General features: G+C 37.5%; 1 protein-coding gene across 1 annotated transcript in view; it reads left to right on the forward strand.

The window, feature by feature from the left end:
- Window positions 1–20,871, forward strand: part of LOC115215102 (homeobox protein TGIF2) — an 82,381-nt gene that overhangs the window by 11,522 nt on the left and 49,988 nt on the right. The window contains exon 2 of the mRNA XM_029784269.2: window positions 8,750–8,804. The gene's annotated coding sequence lies outside the window, so the exon portion shown is untranslated. The remainder of the gene's footprint in view (window positions 1–8,749; window positions 8,805–20,871) is intronic.

Consider the following 20,871-nt stretch of genomic DNA (forward strand, 5'->3'; position numbering starts at 1 on the left):
CCACACACAATGTGTGTGTGTGCAAAATCAAATACACTCCAGTGCAATGGATTGGATGGTTTGACAGGGCCCAGCAAGCTGGAGGACTGCATCAAGCTTCAATGTTAGCTTGGCCTTGTGTGTGTGTGTTCATGTTCATGCATATATGCAACCCATGCCAGCATGGAAAATGGACATTAAAGGATGATAATGATGATATATGTTGTTTTGTTCTTACTGCCCTGTTCTTGTTACCACTTTTACCCCTCCACAAAAATCCCAAATTTTATTTAATTTGCTTTGCGGGAAGGACTGTTTCAACAAGGTCGCGTCTTGTCCTTACCTTCGAAATGCAGAGTAGACAAAACACGGACAACTGAAGAAGGGGAATATTCTTTGTGTTGTACGTCTTGTACTCTGTTCTTTTGTTGTTTGAAAAATAGTTCATTTCCATGTTTTCGTTTCTCATTTTGTTCAACGTTTTTTTTGGTGTCTTGTACTCATATATGCATGTATATATACATATAGATGTAGGTAGGTACATATATGTATGTATATGTGTTTATATTTATATATTATTTATATATATATATATATATATACACACACACATGTGTATATATATAATTGGTAATGAAGAAGAGAGAGATTTATTTCCATCCCCAAATTTTTTATTAAAAAGGTTTCTACAGCATATATAACACTGACCTACATATGTTTCGACTGCCATTATGCATCTTAGTCACTGCATTTTCATTGGTCCATCACTCATGACAGCAATGTGCAGTCACTGCGGTCAAAATACATGTAGTTGGGTGCTATATATATTGCAGAAAACGTTTTGGATGTGAATAAATCTCCACTCTCCTCTTCGTTATCAATTACATACTCCAAAAAATATTTGCAGTTATGAATAGGAACCTGGAACTACCCAACACGGAACTACCAGTACTAGCATCTCTTTTAAGCTTGAGTGCTATGTAATTGGACCATTGTGAATAGCCGGCAGCTATACCATTTTGTGAGATAATACCGTATCTGCCACGATAGTTTTCCCTTTTAATACCATATATATATATATATATATATATGCACACACATACACACACAGGGTGGCCCAAAAGTAGGTTTACAGTTATCATGTAGGCACTTTAAATTTCTTTTAAAACATTTTATTACATTTAAATTTCTATCTTACAAACTGAAAAGGGAGCTTGACAAAATTAACTAAAATTACCATAGAATAATGGTTTCATATTTTGTTATAATTAAGATCTAAAGTGTTTATATATGAATGCAAAAGAGATAGTTGAATAACTGTAAGCCTACTTTTGGACCACCCTGTATATATAGACATAAAACAAATTAATGAGCAATACATATATGTGTATATATGTATTTATATATACACACACATAAATTCTTTTCAATTGGTAGAACTAATACACTTGCTTGTTGCTCCTACACCTGTCATTGTCTTTGAACTATATATATATTAAGGGCATTACTATACATAAATACCTCACACTAGGAGGGACTCTTACAGTCAAAACTACTATAGGACTGTAAGAGTCCCTCCTAGCGTGAGGCATTTATGTATAGTAAAGCCCTTAATATAAAAAAATATATTTAAGAGGAATAATTGATGGATTTTTCCCATATGAGATTTTTCACGCTAACTACTTTATAAATTCTTATAAAGATTTTATCCTATTTTTCAATTATATATATATATATATATATATATATACATACATGCACACACACATAATGTGTCTTTGGTGGTTCTGAAATTCACTTTGCAACCACATGATTTCAGGTTCAGTCCCACTGTGTGGCACATTGGGCTAATGTCATCTGCTTTATCTCCAGGCCAACCAATGCCTTGGAGTTTATTTTATAGGTGTAAGGAAGCTAGCTGAGTGAGGAAGAGAGAAACATAGCATAAATATTAACCTAGTGTGTCATCATTTGGAACCATCTAAGCAAAAACCATTGTTTAATTCAGTGAACAAATACTCTGCACTTCGGGCATATAACAACTAATACTCTACAACTAAAGGTTGGCACTTGGAAGAGCATCTGACTATGTCTTGTGTACAGTCCTTGTAGTATTATACTTTCAAAGTCTAGTGGAATAAAAATCTCCTACTTAAATAGCTAATACCAGTTGACAACATATGGTTGGTAAGCAAGCTACTTGCCACACAGCTGCTCCTATGCCTTTTTTCTTTTACTTTTTTGTATTGCCCCCTCTCCCTTTAAGTAGTTGTTATGCCTCGTGCCCACCTAAGTAGATAGTGAGGTATCAACAACTAACATGGATAATAATTTATAAATTTTACTCTAAAAATGAAAAAAAATTTAATAGAGACAAAAATTGTAAATTATTTTATGCATTGCTAATTAATGACTTCTCTGTGCCTGATGAGATCTCATTTTATTTTAATAACCATTACTGGTTTTATCATGCACAGTGCAATTGTGTTACCTCAATGTCCCCCATTGACATGCCCCCCCCCCCCGGGGGGAGGTACCAGCTGCATTAAGAACAAAACCAACCTGGGACTAAACAAACGACATTTACCTAACTTGTCTTCTAATATTGCTGTTATTTGTAATTTGGCAACTCTTGTATACAATACAATAGGTATACCAGCAATAATTATGGTATAATATCATACATTATGTATGACTGCATATTTATAATATAAAATATCAATAAAAGATGTATAGTTGGGACAACCAAACTATTGTGATTGTGACCTAGATGCTTAAATTTATTTGATACCAAAATTATATATTTATATATATTTATTCTTTTATTTTTTTACTTGTTTTAGTCATTTGACTGGAGTACCATCTTTAGTCAAGCAAATCAACCCCAGGACTTATTCTTTGTAAGCCTAGAACTTATTCTAAGTTATGGGGACATAAAGACACCAGCATCAGTTGTCAGGCAATGGTAAGGGGGACAAACACACACACAAAAATATACATACACACATATATACGACGGGTTTCTTTCAGTTTCAATCTACCAAATCCACTCACAAGGCTTTGGTCAGCCTGAGGCTATAGCAGAAGACACTTGCCCAAGGTGCCATGCAGTGAGACTCAAGGTCTGAGGTGCGACCGCGAAAAACTCTCACCCTTTGAGTGACTCTGTTGCTTCTGCTAAATATTAATATAAATATACATATACTCATATTTTGAGTTCTATGTTTCGTGTTTCCACCAAAATACCTATATATGTGTACACATACATGTGTGTGTGTGTGTATATATATATAGATATATGTGTGTATATTTATTTATATATATACACACACACACATACTCATGTATGTATATATATATGGTGGTTGTCTACTCTTCATGCAGAGTTTGGCCACCTCATGTACCTACACCTTAGAACCATTATGGCATCTGATGTGGCTTTTTAAACCAGGCAATGTTTTGAAAAGACATCTGCATAGATTGCATATCCATTTGGACCACCAAGATCTGCAGATAAGTTCTGATATTTGTTGATCTTAAAATGTCTTTTGAGGCCTGTTAGATTTGCAAACCTTCTGGCATACATTGCATTGAAAGGTGTGCACAGACATATAGGCAGAATAGCTGGTGGAGGTTCATTTTCCATGGGTTCGCTAACGAGATTTGAGCCCAGCAAAAGAAAGGCATGGTCTGTCACAAACTGTGCACACAAAAAGGTCATAGTGATTCACCTTCTTGATCGTAACATTCTTCTTTAAATCTCTGTTGAGTCTTGCATGCATTATCCTGGCCTCTTCAAATGCTTTCACTCCACTCCACACTTTTGTTCGCCTTCATACGAAATTCATTGCCTCACTTGCAGTGTGATGCATTAATTAATTGCTGTGATGAACAAATCCCTCTAGATACAATATAGCTGTTATCAGTGATAACAGCTATATCGTATCTAGCATTTGAAGAGGCCAGGATAATGCATGCAAGACTCGAGAGATTATAATTGGTTGTGCTGTAATTGCTTAGCCTCAGGTCAGCCCAGATTAAGTAGACATATTATAATGAAATGTGTTCCAGCTGTAGAAACTCTGCCAAATCAAGATTGAAGCCTGGTGCAGCCATCTGGTTCGCCAGCCCTCAGTCAAAATCGTCCAACATATGCTAGCATGGAAAGTGGACGTTAAACGATGATAATGATGTGTTCCAGCCATGACCATCCTTGTAAAGATTATCTTATTCAGTGTCCTTTCTCCTCTTTTTGTTTTAAAACAATAGGCTGTAATTTAAAGGAGATTTGACTGCTATTTCTAGGAGGTCATGTGACCATTAGAGGTTCCTTAATGAGCTTGTCTTTTCTAATTCTAGTTGTAGTTTATGCCTCAGGTGTCTTTATCTGTCAGTTTACCTCCAAGATTTTCACTTAACATTGTTTCCTGGCTGTCCCTTATCTCTCTTATATTAAGGAGTCTTTATTAAGCGTCCTGATTATGATATTTTATTTAAGTCCCCCCCCCCCCCGAATACGTGTCTAATATTTAGCTTTGTTATTTCATTTTACTCTTTTACTTGTTTTAGTCACTAGATTGTGGCCATGCTGGGGCACCACCTTAAAGAATTTTAGTTGAATGAATCAATTCCAGTCTTTAATTTTATTTTTTTTAAACCTGGTACTTATTCTATCAGGCCCCTTTACTGAACTGCTAAGTTATGGGTACATAAACTCATCAATATTAATTGTCAAACAGCAGTTGGGCACAAACATAAACACACACACACATTCACACACACACATCCATACACAAATATATATACAACAGGCTTCTTTTCAGTTTCCATCTATAAAATCCACTCACAAGGTTTTCCTTGGCCCAAGGTTATTGTAGAAGACACTTGCCCGAAGTTCCTCACAGTGGGACTGAACCTGTAACCATATGATTGGGAAGCAAGCTTCTTACCACACAGCCACTCAGCGTAGTCTTTTGTATCAGTTTTAATCACAGGTTGTGGTTGCTCACAGGATTTGGCCCTTGGACATGTAGAACCATTAAATATATTGTTTAGCTTCAGATCATCTCTGACATACAATGATGTTCCAGCTGAGACCATTCTTTCATTTTATATATTAGCGACTGAGATAGTAGGGTAGCTTTTAAGGCTGATTGAGCTGTTATTTCTAGCAGGTTGAAACACTGCTTGTATAGTGGCTCACTCAATGGCACCAGCCGCCCCTCTCATTGGTTCAGTAATCTATAAACCTGTGTTAATGCAGGCTCTCCCTCACTTTCTTCATTACTCTCAGTCTTGTCTTCTATATTTAGGAGAATTATCTTGAGAAAATGGAGATATAGCATTAATATAATTCATTATTTGCAGAAATCCAACATATTCTCTTACAGCTGTTTCAATTAAGCCTAAAAGGTTAAATTACAATAATTAAATCATTATATTAGGCAAAATCTCATCAGAAGAGTAAAAAATATATACCATTAAGTTATTAGGTGTTGTGTTTTCGAATCATCTCAGCAGACTATATATATATATATATATATATATATATATATATATTTTCATTCTTTAGCAGGTAAAAATACTGACATTGTTTATTTATATTTTCAATCTGGATCTGTAAGTAGGCATCTGTGTTGGCTCTTTTTAGAAGCTGTGAAGTTACCAAGAAAAACGACTGCCTCTGATGAAAGATCAATGTCCTGTCTGTTTCAATTTCTCCATAAGCTGATTAATTCTGTCATTCACCTAACACTTGTTGTAAACCAGTACAATAAAACTGAAAATTACAAATGGCTAAATAAACTATTGTAACTCATTTTGAGATAACTTACATCTAAAATGCATTTTCTGTATTTTGTGTGTATCGATGCTCAAGTTCGTTGATGTGTGTAAGCATGTGTTTATATTATGAAAAATCTTTTCTCATAGATATTGTCATTAATCATTGTCATATTATATCAGTATGTTTTTTTTTTTTTCATGCTTTCATGAGTTGGACAAGTTGTCATGGTCCATGTCATCTTACACAAAGAAAATCTTCTCACTTTGGTGTTGTGTATGTTTTACAGCGTGGACTGGGTATGGGATTTGTACATATACATATATATATATATATATATATATATATATATATAATATATATATATATATATATATATATATATATATAGGTATGTTGGTGCAAACAGGGAAAATAGAACTCAAAATATGAGTATGTATCATCATCATCATCGTTTAACGTCCACTTTCCATGCTGACATGGGTTGGGCAGTTTGACCGAGGGCTGGCGAGCCAGGAGGCTGAACCAGGCTCCAGTCTGATCTGGCAAGGTTTCTAAAGCTGGATGCCCTTCCTAAGCCAACCACTGAGTGTAGTGGGTGCTTTTTATGGGGGCAAGTTAGGCAGCACTAGCATCAACCATGGTGCTTCTTACATGCCACCGACACGGGGGCCAGTCAAGCAGCAATGGCATTGACCACGCTCAAATAGTGTTTTTTATGTGCCACTAGCATTGGCATTGGCCATGACCACGATTTCACTTGACTCAACAGGTCTTCTCAAGTATAACATATTGCCCCAACAATTGAAGGATACTTTTAAACAGGCCAGTTATGTGACAGTGGCATCAATCGCGGTTACAAGCTGACTTGGTTTGCCCGGTCTTCTAAACTATAGCATATCTCCAAAGGTCTCGGTCGCTTGTCATTGCTTCTGTGAAGCCCAATGTTCGAAGATCGTGCTCCATCACTTCACCTCCTGTCTTCCTGGGTCTACCTCTTTCACAAGTTCCCTCCACTGTTAGGGTGCGACACTTCTTCACACAACTATCCTCATCCATACACAACACATGACCATACCAACGCAGTTGTCTCTCTAGCACACCACATCTGATGCTTCATATGTCCAACTGTTCTCTCAGGGTGCTTACACTCTGAATATTTTTATTAATATTTAGCAGAAGTAACAAAGTGACAAAACGTCTGAGAGTTTCATGCATTAGCACTTAAATGCCAATGCATGAAACTCTCAGACTTTGAGTCACTCAGTTACTTCTGCTAAATATTATTAAAAGTGTGTGTGTGTTTGCAGGTGTGACTGTGTGCTTGAGAAGCTTGCTTCCCAACCATACGGCCTTGCGGTCAGTCGCACTGCACGGCATTTTGGTCAAGTGTCTTCTATTATAGCCCCAGGCCAACCAAAGCCTTGTGAGTGGGTTTGTTTGAGGGAAACTGAAAGTAACCCATCATGTGTGTGTTAGTGTATGCCTTTGTTTAGACATCATGTGATAATTGTAAATGAGCATTATTGTCATACAAGTGAGGTTGTTTCTTTCTTGTCTTCTGTTGAAAACGTGTCTAACTGTGGGGAAGTATTATTTTTACTTGGAAACAGGTGAAGATTGTTGACAGGAAGGGCATCTGGACATAGAAAATCTGTCTCAACAAGTTCTCTCTGACTCATGTAAGCTCCAATAGTACAATAGTCAGTCAAACATGTCTGATTGCTGTACAGCAGAGCAGGAAACTTATAGCAACTTACATTTATATCTCGTGTTTATTAAATAATGTATGTGTTCCTTTACATCTGCCACTCATTTATTTGAAAGTCACAAGTTCATCTATTCTGTTAGAATTTCTTCTGTCAATATATAGCTCACTTGATTCATGCTCTCCAAGTCATTTGGAATAAGAAATTCTTTGAAAAACTGGATGTGCCAGGAAGGCTCAAGAACATTCCTTCTGTCTTAGGAGTAAAAGTATATATATATATTTATATATATATATATATATACTAAATACAATATATGCTTTCGTGCTATTATGTTATTAGCAATAGTGGAAGACACTTGCTCAAGGTGCCACATAATGGAACTGAGCCTGAAACCATGTGGTTGCAAAGTGACCTGCATCACACAGCCATGCCTGTGCATACGTTAATAGAACGAGAGCATTGAATGCAGACAATGCATAAATGCTGGGAAGAAATGAAGAGAGCATTCCTCATTGAATGTGTAACAGTAGGGTGTAGTAATGCTGTAGTGCAAGTGAGATGATAGAAAAACACAAGCTTCAGCAGAACATGCCATGGTATATTTTATCGTTTATTTGTTTTTATCTGCAGTTTCCTAAAACAACAACAGAATGGGTGTAAATTGTGCTTCAAGTTGCAAACACAATAAAGGGAGAAAAATGTCTGGCTGAATCCAGCCATGCTAAAGTGTTTTCAATTGATTGGGTATTTGGAGGGGACTTCCAATAGAAAATAGAATAATGTATTACTCGCACTCCTATTTTAGTGTTAAGTCTTGGTACAGAATATTTTCCTTTCACAGTTGTAGCTTTAACCCTGGTATAAGTCATCATCATTTAACATCTGCTTTCCATGCTCACATGGGTTGGACAATTTGACTGAGGACTGGCAAACCGGATGGCTGCACCAGGCTCCAATCTTGATCTGGCAGAGTTTCTACAGCTGGATTCCCTTCCTAACACCAACCACTCCAAGAGTGTAGTGGGTGCTTTTACGTGCCACCACTCCAAATTTTCAGTTAAAATTATATATAAAACAGTGCAACTTACGCATAAGTAAATATGGTAATTCTAACAACTATAAGTTTGCCTCTTAAAACTTTGATTGAAGCTCAGCTTACATCATCACTTTGCCATTCTGTATCTCTGGCTTGTGTATTTATTTTTCTTTTTTTTGTGGAGTGTTGGGTTAATTAATACCAATTAAATAAATAACAATTTATTTTCTTTTTCAACAGGAATTAAATATGTTTTTAACTTTGACACATCTGGAATAGAAAGTAGATATTAAAGGTAAGTGTGATTTTTATTGATTTAGTTTTTATCGTTCTTAGAAATGGGAACTTTTGTTAATTCCTTAAGCCAACAGAGAAAATCCTTGAGTAACCTGAGTGACAGATATAAAAGAAGTTCAGGTACAATAAAATTATATATGGTATGTGTGTGTCTCAGTATAATAGCTGATAAAGGTTGGTTCATTTGCCCATCATATGACAGGTTACACTCTAGTGCAGAGGTTCTCAAACTTTTTGGACCACCACCCCCACTCATGGCCACATAATACCCTCAGCGTCCCCACCCCTATTTTTATGTATAAATGCATATTTTATATTTTACTAATTTATATATATTATGAATCATTTCATATTTAATATAATATTATATAATTTGAATACAATACTATAATAATATTATAATAAATTCATAGCGTACCCCAATCCACTGCCTTCCTCGCAACTCCTCCTTTTTCTCTACTGCCCCCACTTCCACCTTAGGCACTAGCGCCCACCTGGACCATCTTCAACGCCCACAGGGGGTGGAGGGGGCAGTAGTAGCCACTTTGAGAACATATGCTCTAGCGCATCATCATCATCATCATTTAACATCTATTTTCCATGCTAGCATGGGTTAGATGGTTTGATTGGAACTGGTAAACTGGAGAGCTGCACCAGGCTCCAGCCATCTGTTTTGGCTTGGTTTCTACAGCTGGATGCCCTTCCTAACACCAACCACGTGTGCTGTGTGTTTTTACATGTCACCAGCACTGGTACCAACCACAATTCATTTAGCTTGACATGTTGGGGGGACAAACAGACACACAAACATATATACACACACATATATATATATATATATATATATATATATATATATACACATATATACGACGGGCTTCTTTCAGTTTCCGTCTACCAAATCCACTCACAAGGCTTTGGTCGGCCCAAGGCTATAGTAGAAGACACTTGCCCAAGGTGCCACAGAGTGGGACTGAACCCAGAACCATGTGGTTGGTAAGCAAGCTACTTACCACACAGCCACTCCTGCGCCTATACTTATATATATATATATATATATATATATATATATATTAAGGTATGTAGAAAAATACAACATGGACAAGAACGTATAACTCTAGAAGACGACACAATAAACACGGACAGGACACTCGAAACCCTCAGTCTTCAGTCAAGAACCGGATCATCGTAGTAATTTCGGCACACACACACACACATACACTTATGTGTATGAGTATGTGTGTAACTACCTCCTTGCCTTGACTTCACAAGATAGTTGTACATGAGTGTCACCATCATGATGCAAGCAATGTCTTCCATTTTCAATCTTCCATGAAAACATGTCAGGTTATGGGGAAACAGGTGAGGGTTGGCAACAGGAAGGCCATTCAGTCATAGAAAAATCCAACTCAACAAATTCCATCCGGCCCATGCATGCATGGAAAAGTGGATATTTTAACATGGTTGGTGATATATTACCAAATCTAGATAATGAACAGTATCACATAGAGGAAGTCTAGATAATTCTGTATTCCTAAAATAAATAAATAAATAAAGGAATTAATGAAAAAATTATAAGAAAAAGAAACAAAAAAGCAAAACAAAGATGAAAGAAAATGAATATCCTGAGAACTCCTTGATAATCAATGTATCGATAATTGATCATTAGCATATCTGTATGCTGTTTGTATACTAATGAGTTAATGTTTATTAGTATTCATGATAGGATAACTACTTCAATGAATTTGTCTTATGAGATCTAACTACAGGATGATCAGCTAATTAAATTAAATCTATTAGGATTCCTGCAAGTGATCATATTAGCACAGTGGTCAAGCATACATTTTTTTTTGTGTGTATCCTGCTAAAAAGAGAAAAAAAGAAGCTAAATGCTGAGCTGATGAAGTATTGGGCTACCTGTTCATGATTTATGAATTCAAATCCCTATTAACTAGGCTCTTAGCTGTTGTGGGTAGATGCCAGATTTTCTCAAAAAAAAAAAAAGGTTAATGAGGTCAATCACCTTTGATAATGAAAAGTCATGGACATCATCACCATCATCATTTTGCTTTTACAACCACTTTTTCCATGCTGCCATCGTTTTGGCAACACTTCTTGAAGCAGTGTTTTATAGTTGGATGCCTTCTTGGTACTAATCCTTACACGTTTTCGAGTAAGGTATGCATTGAAACACTGAGCTGTAGAACAAATGTTACCACAACGCAAGTGGTGTCTATGTAGAGACAAACACATATAGATATATATATATATATATATATATATGATGGGTTTTTGTACAGTTTCTGTCCACCAAAATTCATTCACAAAGCATTGGTCAACCCAGGAACTATAAGTGAGAGAAATACAAACACATGAAACAGGTGATAGTTGTCAAGACAGTGGTATATATGCAGGCATGGCTGTGTGGTTAAGAAGTTTACTTCCCAACCTTGTAGTCTTGGGGTCAGCTGACTGCATGGTACCCTAAGCAAGTGTCTCTTGCTAAAGCCTTGGATTAACCAAGGCCTTATCTGTTGAGTTAGTAGATGGAAACTAAAAAATGCCCATTGTGTGTGTGTGTGTGTGCATGTTCTTGTTTAGACATCATGTGATGGTTGTAAATGAACATCACCATCATCATCATACAAATGAGACTGCTTGTTTCCAGTCTTCTGTGTAAAACACGTCTGGCCATGGGGAAATATTACCTTGGAAACAGGTGGGAGTTGGCAGCAGGAAGAAAATCTGCCTGAACAAATCCCATCTGGCTTGTGCAAGCATGGAAAAGTGGATGTTAAATTATGATAAGGACAATCACAACAACAGCGATATATGAAAGGATTGTTGGTTGCAAAGTGATTTTATCAGATCAAAGATATTTATTGCTCATGACCTAAAAACAGCAGATCAAAAGCAAAATAAAAACTCCAGTTCACACCCTTCTGTTTCTGAAAAACAGACTGGACAGTTGAGGCTGGAATATCTTTCATCGTAAGTCTGTTCAGTCAGGACTGACTTGGTGGTAAGTACTATCTATAAACTCTATAAAAAAGCTATTTTACTTCCTCCAACATATGCCAGTGAAAACTGTCAACTCGTCTATGGCAGCATATGTTGCATGGGTCAGCTCCTGCTTGGTACCTCACTGCATGTCATCTAGTACACACACATACACACACCAAAAGAGAAAACTGCTAATTCCTTTTGTATGGCAAGTAGGTTTGTTTTTTTACAGTATGAAGTATAGACTGAGTGCAGTTTATCATATTACTGCCACTAGAGAGATTGTCTGGACAGGACTAAGGAGTTCCCTCTAGTCTTATTATGTTGAGTTACTGTCGTGCTGAGCTGGCAGAATCATTAGTGCATCCAACAAACTGCTAAGTAGCATTTCCTCCAACATGTTATGTTCTGAGTTCAAATCCCACTGAGGCTAACTATACCTGTTTATCCTTTCAGGGTTCCTAAGGGGTTACCTACCTCTTCCATCAAAACTATTGGCCTTCTGCTAAAATTAGAAACCATTTTTATCAACTTTGCCCTTCATCTTTTCAGGGTCGATGAAATAAGTACCAGTCATGTGCTAGGATCAATGTAATCAACTAGTTCTCTCCTTATAAATTCCAGGCTTTGTGCCTATTGTAGAAAGGATTATTATTATTGTTACCAGCATTTCATCTGGTTCCAAGTTCAAATTCTGCTGAGGTCAACTTTGCTTTTCATCCTTTTACATCAGTAAGTTCCAGTTGAGCACTGGGTTCACTGTAATCAGCTTACCCCTTCCCTCAAACTTTCAGGCCTTGTTTGTGCCTGTAGTAGAAAGGATTATTATTATTGTTGCTGTTGTGAAGGCAGCAAGCTAGCACATCAAGTGAAATGCTTAGTGGTATTTCGTCTGCCACTATGTTCTGAGGTCAACTTTGCCTTTCATCCTTTCGCAGTCAATAAAATAAGTACCAGTTGAACACTGGGGTTGATGTAATTGACTGATTCCCTCCCCCAAAACTACTGCCCTTGTAGCAAAATTTAAGCCCATTATTGTTATTGTTGTTGTTGTTGTGGAGAGCTGGCAGAATCATTAGTGCATCAGAGAAAATGCTTAATATTTCCTCCTGAGTTCATATCCCTCCAAGGTCAAGTATGCCTTCCATCCTTCCAGGATCAATAAAATAAAGTAACAGTCAAGTACTGCACTCATTGTAATCAACATGTCCCCACCTCCTCAAAATTGCTGCTGTCCTATATGTTCTGCACTTTGTTACAGCTTACATGTCTCTTGTATTCCTTCTTCCTTTTGTTCGTTGGAGGCATGGTAGTGCAGATCCCAAATCACCAATAATCCAAGACCACCATTCAGCAAGCAGATTTTTCTGTACAGGAAATTGATGTGAAGAAGACATTCACTATTTAATGTGTTGCTGTTTTCATGATAATTCGTCTAAGACACTATTATCAATGACTTGCAATGGAGACTATTGTCAAATACATCAAACAGCACACGAGAATTGAAGCAGTATGTGTAATTCTGCACAGTGTATATGTGTGTGTAGATGCAATTTGGTACGTATATAGCATAGCCATGTGGTTAAGAAGTTTGCCTCCCATCCACATGGCTTGGGTTCAATCTCACTGCATAGCACCTTGGGCAAGTATATTGAGAAGCTTCATTGTTCAGCACTATAGCATAATTTTGCTTTTGTCTAAAATTGGTATTTATGACGTATAGCCTCATATAGCTGGGATTGTTTTATACAAATTTGGACATTTGAGCCATTATGACGGGAGGTGGTGGTACTTAAATACTGCAGGATGTCCCACTTACTGTTAACCACTTGACTGTGAAGTGAGAGTGGAGCCTATTTATGTCATGTAAAATCCTTGTTACATTCAAATAAAATGCTGCAGTTGGGGGAATTCCTTTGGCTGAGTTGGCCTCACCAAAAGGACAGAATGTAAGGAAGTGTAATACTAAGAGTAACATCACCAGAAAGAAGCATCAAAGTTTTTGAGATACCACTTCACTTAATTCCTTCATTCCCCCAGGGACACAGACCATGGACAATGTACCTTCACTCTTCTCAATGATGGTCTATCTTTTCTGCTTTTCTCCAGTTGAATCTGCTTGTCCTTCTAGCTTCCTTTAGAATTTTGCTGCCTTGTCATCGGTTTCTTTAAGGGAAGGTCTTCCTCTCCCAAGTCTTGTTGGCTTTGAATTGTCGGCAATGCTTCTGTAACTTTGCATTTTTCTAGGTAGGGGTGTTGTCCCTACAAAATCCAATTTTTACTTCAGGAAAGAGGTTACCCACATTAGTCTGACCTCCATTTTTTGACCTGTCTAGTATGAAAGGCTCTATCAAGAGCTTGATCTCTGCTGGCATAGCCCTCAGTCAATGAGGTATCCAAGCTATTACACTGCAACAAGGACAGGACTTGTGGTTTTGAATTATAATTCCACCTAAATGAGCGTAACTATGGGACCTTCTAGATTAACAAAACAATTGGCGAAAGAAAATAAGGAATTGTTGCCACTCTTTTACTCCTTTACTTGTTTCAGTCATTTCATTGTGACCATGATGGAGCACTGCCTTGAAGGGCTTTAGTTGAGCAAATCAATCCCAGAACTTACTTTTTAAGCATAGTACTTATTCTATTGGTCTCTTTTACCAAACCACTAAGTTATGGGGGATGTAAACACACCAACAATGGTTGTCAAGTGAAGCCAGGATTTTCTATACTTGTCTGGAATCTGACAGTGTTGATAGCCCAGAACTGAAGTGGAGATTAATATGTCGCCTTCATGATGCTGTGAGTCGAAAGTGGCCAAATTTGTGGGCAGCAAAGAATTGGCGACTTCACCACAACGATACACCTGCTCATTCCGCCCACATCATCCAAGCTTTCTGGTCAAAAACAACATACCATTTGTTCAACTCTTTTGACTTGGCACTGTATGATTTCTGGCTCGTCCCCTATATGAAAACCATACTGGAAGGGAAGCAATTTGAGTCACGAGGGGAAATTATGAGAAAAGCAACAGCAGATCTCCATATAATTCCAGAGGTGTTACCAGCAGTGGCAGAACTGCTGGAAGAAGTGTGTGAATTCTTGAGGAGCCTATTTTGAAGGTGATTAAATAAAATTTGTGAAATGAGCAAAATTGGGATGTTTTTTTTCTTTTATGCTTAAAGGTTGGATACTTTTTGAACAAACCTTGTACACACAATACATACATGGCAATTAACAATAAAGTGTGTGTGCATGTATATATGTGTGTGTGTGTGTGTGTGTGTGTATATATATATATATATATAAAGGTGTGGCTTTGTGATAAGCTCCATTCTTCTGTGGCATGTCTGGTCTTGTAGAAATGTTACCTTACTTAGAAATAAGTTAGGAAGGGCATCTGACCCTAGAAAATTTGCTTCAGCAAATTCTGCCCAAACCATGTGAGCATGGAAAAGAGGATGATGATCATTTTATATATATATATATCATCATCATCATTTAGTGTCCGCTTTCCATGCTAGCATGGGCTGGACGGTTCAACTGGGGTCTGTGAAGCCAGAAGGCTGCATCAGGCCCAGTCTGATCTGGCAGTGTTTCTACGGTTGGATGCCCTTCCTAACGCCAACCACTCTGTGAGTGTAGTGGGTGCTTTTTACGTGCCACCCGCACAGGTGCCAGACGGAGCTGGCAAACGGCCACGAACGGATGGTGCTTTTACGTGCCACCGGCACGGGGGCCAGGCGTGGCTGGCAACGGACACGAACGGATGGTGCTTTTACGTGCCACCGGCACGGGGGCCAGGCGAGGCTGGCAATGGACACGAGCGGATGGTGCTTTTAGAGAGAGAGAGATTCAAAAGCTTTTTTTATATACACCAGGTTTTAGCACTGATAGCAAGGACTTAGCTAAAGTGAACAAATAGATCCCTCCTTGGTTAAAGTTGACAAATAGATCCTTTCATTTGGAAGTCAAGTAAATGGAGGGCTCCACCAGGTGGCTGTGTTTCACTGAAGCTGTTTGGCCTCTCCGACTTGAGCAAGTCTTTGCCTGAGCTTTATAGCATTAAATCATTTGAAACATGGTTAGCAGAATTCCAATCTATTTCTTGTTTCAGCATCCTTTGAACATGTACGACTGACTGCTTTTAAGAGAATTAACATCCTCTTGGCATTTGTTTAAAATATGTGAAACAATATGCATATCGAAAGATATCCAGAACAAAATAGCAGCGATAGTATTAACAATGAATAAAGAAATGTAAAAATTGTAACAGTATGAAAATTAGAAATTTATATGTCATTTAAATGCTAAAGCAACGTCTGAATTACCATGTGTGTGTTTCTGTGTGTCTATACACGCACACACATATTCTTTGATTCTTTTACTTGTTTCAGTCATTAGACTGTAGCCATACTAGAGCACCAACTTAAAATGTTTTTGTCAAACAATTCAACCCCAGGTCTTATTTTTAAACCTACTACTTATTCTATTGGTCTCGACAAACCGCTAAGTTACAGGGATGTAAACACATCAACACCAGTTGTCAAGCAATGATGAGAGGAGACAGCTGTTTAGCTTAATGGTCAGGACACTCAACCAGTCTCAGGGATGCGGGGTTCAACTCCCCATAGCGAACTCTGACAACGCTCTTTTAGAAACTCTGCCAGATCAGATTGGAGCCTGGTGCAGCCATCTGGTTCGCCAGACCTCAGTCAAATCGTCCAACCCATGCTAGCATGGAAAGCGGACGTTAAACGATGATGATGATATATATATATATATATGTACACATAACAGGCTTCTTTCAGTTTCCATCTGACAAATCCACTCTCAAGGAAGACACTTGCTCAAAATGCCATGCAATGGGACTGAACCCAGAACCATGTAGTTGGAGGTTCAGTCCCACTGTGTGGCACCTTGGGCTGAAACATATAAATATATATATAGGCAGGCAGGCAGGTATGCATGTAAAACACCTACTCATATTTTAAAGCATAAACATATTGCATTGTAGCAACCAGTTATTAGTATTGCTATACCTAAGCAAATCATAAAATACTTGGATATGCAGAGAATAATTACGAATTCATAAAAATACACAAGTATGGAAATTTTATATATTCATTTATGTATTTATTTATTGTGCCCAGAGCAGAAAGTCTCTGGTTTTCCTAACAGTGGGTAACTAGATGAATGTGTCCTTGCATGTGTACATGATTATGTTTGCGTGTGTTTATTTGCCTGTGTAGTTGCATATGTATGTGTGTATACTTGATTATATATTTATGACCAGCTGTATGACCATCATTGTCATCATCACCATCATACTCATACAACCTGCTTTCGATGCTGGTGTGGAGTGGATGGGCATCACAGACCAATGCAGATCTTATCCAGGTCAGAGAACTGCATCTCGCTTGTCTGTTTTATTTTGTGTGGTTTCTATGTCTGGATGACTTTGTAACACCAACGATTTCATTGAGTCTGCTGTGGGTGCATTTTATTACAGCACCACCATGAGAGGTGTTGCCTTGTCCGCTGCAAAGCCAAAGAGTCCTCACTTCTCTGCTTAACCTCTGTTCACTCTAGACACATGCATGTATATACACACACATTTTATGACACAGGCATATATGCAACAATCGTAGAGAAACATACACACTCTCACAGCTACATGCATTTATGCTAGTAAATATTCAGAGACGTAACATAGCTATTAATTACTTGTTACTGATTAACCAAGTTGTCAATGACAAGGGTCTTTTTCTCTTTTTCTTTTCTTTTTTTTTTCTTTTTTTTTTCCATAATGGCTAGGTAAATAAATAATGTACAAGCAATTGTTTTGCAAGCGTAATAATTCAAGCCCAATCATATTTTCTGACATTTATCCTTGTTTTACTTCAAAAGCTATCAACCACCACCACCACCCTTCCTCGCTCTCCTTCTCTCTCTTTCTCTCCTCCCTCTTCTCTCTCTTCTCAGCTGTTGCTGTTTTTGTTTTCACTATTGGTGCTGCTGCAGTTTGTCTGTTGTTGTTTCACCTAAGTATATTATATTTCCATTATTTACTAAGTCAGTCAGGAGCTTTCCAAATGTCGACAACTTATTGTTGCCAGCTTGTGTTCAGGCATTGATGTCATCAGAAACAACAGCACAACAAAAATGGGAAACAGACTTTGGGGTGCGGAGGTTGTCGTGACATAATAAAATGTGTTGTGATGGTAGTGGTGGTGGTGGTGGTGGTATGATATTATCAATTCTTGTTCCGTTTGCTGTTAGCAAAGTATGGGTAATGGCAAGGAGGTCTCTGCACTGTATTCATTATTCATCCTTTTTCCATCCACTTTGAAAAGTTATATACATACATATATATACACACACACATGATATTATTCAATTATTTCAGCCAATTAATGGACTGTTGTTATATTTTTGCTTTTTTATTTTTTCATTAAATGACAACTATTATATATATACATCATATATAATTTATATATTTACGTGGGTGTATATGTTTGAACGTTTGTGGGGGGTCAGCCTTTGACTTTTTCTGTCCAGAGTGCTTTTACAAATATGCAAATAAATATTCAGATAAATGGAAATATTGTTGTGGTGAGGTTGAAAAAACGATATTCGATTTTATTTAATATCATCTTTATCATTATCATGAGTATTATTATGATTAATACCATTGTCATTTAAGGTCAAATTTACTTTTCACTCTTCAAGTGCCAATAAAATAATGTACCAGGGAAATACTGTGGTCCTCTCATCTGGTGGTGATAGTGTCAATTATCATCATCATTTAGCATTTGTTTTCCAAGTTGGCATGGGTTAGGCAGTTTGACTGGAACTGGTAAGCTGAAGATTTGGCTTGGTTTCTATGGCTGGATGACCTTCCTAATGCCAACCACTCCAAGAGTTTAGTGGGTGCCTTCTATGTGTCACTGGCTCGGGCGTTTTTACATATCACTGGTATGCATACTTTTGCATATCACCAATGGAATTGGTTACGTGTCACTGGCACTAGCTGTAACTTTGATTTCACTTGGTTTGACAAGTCTTCTCAAGCACATAAAGCATCACATTTGTGATATTTGTTCTGGATCTTTATAATCCAAGTTCAAATCTTTCCAAGATCAGCTTTGCCTTTCATCGATTTTGAATTGGTAAAATAAACAAATACCTCTCAAATAACCAGGTCCATTTAATCAACTAACTCCTTCCTCCAAATTTCAGGCCTAATGCTTATATTACAAACTATTATTATTCTTTTCTAATCTAGGCACAAGGCACAAAATTTTGGAGGAGGTGGGGCCAGTCAATTAGATCGACTCCAGTATGCAACTGGTACTTAATTTGTTGACTCTGAAAAGATGAACGGCAAAGTCAACCTCAGCAGGATTTTAACTCAGAACGTTAAAACAGACGAAATATCACTAAGCATTTCGCCCTGCGTGCTAAAGTTTCTGCCAGCTTGCCGCCTTACAAACTGTTATTATTATGTCATCAACAGTTTTATGCAAGCTTCTACTGCGCCTCCTGGTACAGCTTCTTATTCCTGAGGCATGCAGTTTCATCTTTTAAGGGTTGTGGAATTATATTAGTTGACTGCAGTTGTTTTGCGTTTGTTGTGATATTTGTTTTGTTGCCAGTGTTTTAGTGTTTGTCTTTGTATCTGTACATAGAATGCGCATTTTGCTGTTATGTTGGGTGATAGCTGTGTTGAGCAATGTGTCCCTGAGTGGATTTTGTGAAAGAATACTTGTTTCTCTGAGATAAGATATCATCATCATCAGCATCATCATCGTCGTTTAATGTCTACTTTCCATGCTAGCATGGGTTGGACAATTTGACTGAGGGCTGGCAAGCCAGATGGCTGCTCCAGGCTTCAATCTTGATCTGGCAGAGATTCTACAGCTGGATGCCCTTCCTAATGCCAACAACTCCGAGAGTTAATTAAATTTAATTATTTATTTATATATAAAAAAAAGTCATCTTCAAAACAATACGTTATTGTTTTATATATACATATGCACACACATAAGTATAAATTACTTTAGTGAAGTTTCATATATATATACACACACACACATACATATATATATATATATATATGCACACACATACCTTTTAATCCCAACACATTTTTTCTCTCTCTTCATTTGTTTCCTCTCATCCCTTTCAAAACATCAAAAACTTTTCCATTCTTCCTGAGCATAAAACTAATACACCTGCTTGTTGTTCCCTCGCTTGTTTTTGTCTTTTGTTTTCTGTACATTTAAACTGTGTATGTTTGTCTGTGTAAAGGTGAGATCCAAGGATCAAGGTGCAGGAAGTTAGTGAGCTTCAAGCAATCTAAAAAAGATATAAAAAATCAACCTTATACACACACACACACATGTAGGCACAGGAATGGCTGTGTGGTAAGAAACGTGCTTCTCAACCATATGATTCTGGGTTCAGTCCCACTGTGTAGCACCTTATGAGTGGATTTGGTAGATGGAAACTGAAAGAAGCCTATCATATATATATATATATTTGTGTGTGTGTTTGTCACTTATATATATATATATTTGTGTGTGTGTTGTCACTTGACAACCAATGTTGATGTGTTTACATCCCCGTAACTTAGCGGTTCAGCAAAAGAGGCCGATAGAATAAGTACCACACTTACAAATAATAAGTCCTGGGGTCGATTTCTTTGACTAAAAAGGCGGTGCTTCAGCATGGCCACAGTCAAGTGACTGAAACAAGGAAAGGAGAATACATATGTATGCATGAAGTGTGATACCTAGTGGTTAGGGTGTTGCACCCACAATCCCTAAATCATGGATTTTGATTCCCAGATTGGGCAGCATGTTGCATTCTTGAACAAAGCACTCCATCTCACTTTGCTCTGCGATCATTCCGACATATCACATGTGGCACACTTGTGCACCTGTAAAGGTAATGTCAATTTGATGTAGGTATTGAGCTGTTGTACAGTACCTACATTTAGATCATTCAGCAAAAACTGAACACTCATTATTTGTCATGAACAGGAGATTCCATCAACA

This window comes from Octopus sinensis, linkage group LG8, assembly GCF_006345805.1.
Source record: "Octopus sinensis linkage group LG8, ASM634580v1, whole genome shotgun sequence".
Lineage (NCBI taxonomy): Eukaryota > Metazoa > Mollusca > Cephalopoda > Octopoda > Octopodidae > Octopus > Octopus sinensis.